Below are 3,266 nucleotides of genomic sequence, written 5' to 3' on the forward strand. Positions count from 1 at the left end.
GAAGTGAAGCAAACAAAACCCCTAAATTCAACCTCGCATGCGGTGCAAGCTAAACAGATGTTTTTTAGACACCCGACGGATGTTTGCGGACGTAATTTGAAGTAGAACCCTAGAAGTGTGCAGGCACACAAACAAGTGCGCATCGTTTGATAGCCAATCAGGGGATGCTGTGCGTTGTGTTTTAAGGAAGAGTAGAACACGGTTTTCTGCCCATCAGTCAACACCCCCTTCACATGTGCGGGTAAGAAAAAACAGTGTCACAAATAATATATTTGAAACAGTGCATGGTTTAGTAGGTATTTCGATTTGGAAGGCTTCGACCTGACAGGAACACATGGAACAGACTTTGAGTTACCAAGTGCCAGGCAAATCTGGCCATCAAGCCTATGGGGAGAACATCGAAGAAAACTTGAGGTCCAACATAGTCTCCACGAAATTCTTGGCACCTGAGATACCCTGTATTTGTGAGGCTTCTGCTTGGGAGCATTCTCATTCAAACAAGGTGTCACTAAACACAGAACACGGAACCGGATTCCCAAGAATAGTTGAGTCAGATCGTTTGATCACAGTCTTCCGCAAACCAGACTGCCCGGTCATTCATCGAACCACGCAAACTGGCATGAGTTCCAAGATGACCAAAATAGTGCAAACTTTTGCCAAATTGTGTGTTAAATGTGTGAACGAAAAACCATACCGACTCCCGAACGACCCTACAACAAACGGTGGGCTCCATCCGCTCCTGCAGACGGCAGAAGTTTGCCTGGACAACAAACAGTTGTGGGATATGTTTGACGCTCTAGGGACGGAAATGATTGTTACCAAAGCTGGAAGGTGGGTTGAGCAGGGCTCACTTCAAATTATTGTTCCACTTAACTGACACTGTTAGGTGAATTTTATTCATCTTTTGTATTCCTCTTTATTTATAATGAGTTTCACGGAGCATCAGCTTAACTTGGCTGTGAATTGGATGTTCGAGGAAAGACCAGTGATGGTTATATCTGTTGATCATTTTCAGACTAATAAGCATCTTATGTCGTTTAAGTCACATTGGAGACTGCTAGTTGAAAAATGTGGAGCAGCCAGTTAGATACAACCCTTGTAGTAAAGTCGACAACAAGAAAGCAATACCAATTGCACATCTGGAGTCTCTAAAACTAATCATATACGAATTCGAACAGAACGGTAGCGTTTTAGTGTAAAATATTGGGGCTTACGTCCCATCTCGATCGTTATTCTACCAAATCAAAAATGTTCTTAGCTGTGGAATTTCTCAAAAACAATGTATTTGGTGGTCTTTGGCTTGTTCGCTGAGCTTGGCTGTTCGATTGCAAACGTTTCATCACCAATCGAGGTGACATCATCAGTGCGTTATTGGTAAGCGTAGTAGTGCGTAGAAAAACATTGTATTTACCAATAGTCGTAAGAGTGCAGCGGACAACTGATATTTGTCTGTTTTTGGATGTCACTAATGCAGCTACAAAATATCGCGTTTCTGTGATTGCTTTGTCCAAATATCCATGCATTCACAACCAGTGACATACCTTCTGAGTTTCGACCACCCAGCAAATCACCTCCAACTTTAGGTGATGCGGACGTTGCAACAATATGTACGGAATTTGGTCAGATTTAGACGGTTTGGGCGACTTCACAACACGGCTCTGAGTGAAGAGGAAACAATCTGCAGGGCGATTAGTGAGTTGGTATCACATATAAAGGTTACGGTTCATCTGCTTTCGACGAACGTTTGATAAGGTCTTTGGCACAAAAAGCGAAATCTACCCAGTGCAGCAGACGAGTAGCTAGAAGAATAAAACTCAGGAACTCGATGTATATAGCTGTTTAGCGCAACTCAGCTGTGGATGTCTCCTTGATACTAGAAACCATATACATATACTTATATATACATTTATAACACTCTGAAATTAGGGGATGTCACCGTCCCCGGGGCCAGAATAAACGAAAAAAGATTTCAAGTCACCAGATTGTGATGAGTGATCACTTCTCATTTTTTGGAGACGTTAGTTGCAATTTTGATGAATAATCAGTTTTGTGTAGGTGTGGAATTCAAGGTAGCGTGCTTCTATACGTGCTTATCCGATCAACTGGTTCCCGAATACGAAATGGAAGCACACAATGAACCTAATCTGTCAGAGTTGGTGAGTCGGGACTGCAGCTGACTCACTGAACTTAGACGGAGTGGAGGGAACGCGAGCCTCCACTGGAGTCAATACTTCAAGTCCTTTTGATTAATTTGCATAAGGTTGATCAGCTTGCGCAATCTCAGTAACTAATGGGAGGTCCAGCCGGCCTCACGTCATCTGAAGAATCCGCGATTCACTATTTGCCCATTGTTTTAGGTCCCTCAAAAAGCTGCGAGATGGAGTTTTTACACTGCCATCTGGGTAAGGACCTTTCGCCTTGCTCACAAACAAAGGTGAAACTACGAGAAAATGGTGCATCAAACGTTACATAAATGGGTGAGACAAACTTGGCTTCCTTAGGACAGCAGGTAAACTGAGACGTTTATGACATTTACAGGGTTCGGCTGTATGCCTGAATGCTTCCCTGGTAATACATACAGTTTTCAGTGGTGGTCGTCCGCAGATATGTAGTCTGGCTGCTAATTTTATGAGCAACGACACTACCTGAAAGTGATCAGTAAAACTTCTCACGCGACCAGTAGCATCAGCGGCTGTACGTCAGCATAGTCTCGGATGGGCGTGGAGTGATAGTGTGGAATGAGAAGAAGCAGAAGTATGGTGTTGATGAACATTCCCTCGCCATAATCTCAGCCCTACATGCCATCGGTTGTTATATCGACTTTTTGGTTCACCAACCGATGATCATCTCTTATCGAGGGATCTGCTTTCCTCAATCCGCTAAGGCTGTTATTGGACTGGGACCTCCTAAGGTCGCAGTCAGTGACTTGTGTTTGCTTGCCATTGTGGGCTCTTACTTATCACACTTTTATGCGTGGCACCAGTATGACAGACATTTTGTGCCTGATGTGCGAGTCTTGACTGTGCTAGCGTACACTGCGCCTTGAAGAGTATTCACCATGGTTTGTCCTTTCTTTGGTTGTTGGTCCTTAGACGCGTGCTCCCATACCAAAATCTTTACATACTTTGGGATTCACCTCATCAGACTGGCACTGTCCTTGGCATGATTTCGCATGAGACGTTTCTCTCTTTTCTCCCATATTCTCCTGTTACTCTTTCGCATTCATCGCTTGCACGCACTTTTTATGTTTGTGACCATGCTCTTCG

The sequence above is a fragment of the Opisthorchis viverrini genome, assembly GCF_000715545.1.
Source record: "Opisthorchis viverrini unplaced genomic scaffold opera_v5_22, whole genome shotgun sequence".
NCBI classification, from domain to species: Eukaryota; Metazoa; Platyhelminthes; class Trematoda; order Opisthorchiida; family Opisthorchiidae; genus Opisthorchis; species Opisthorchis viverrini.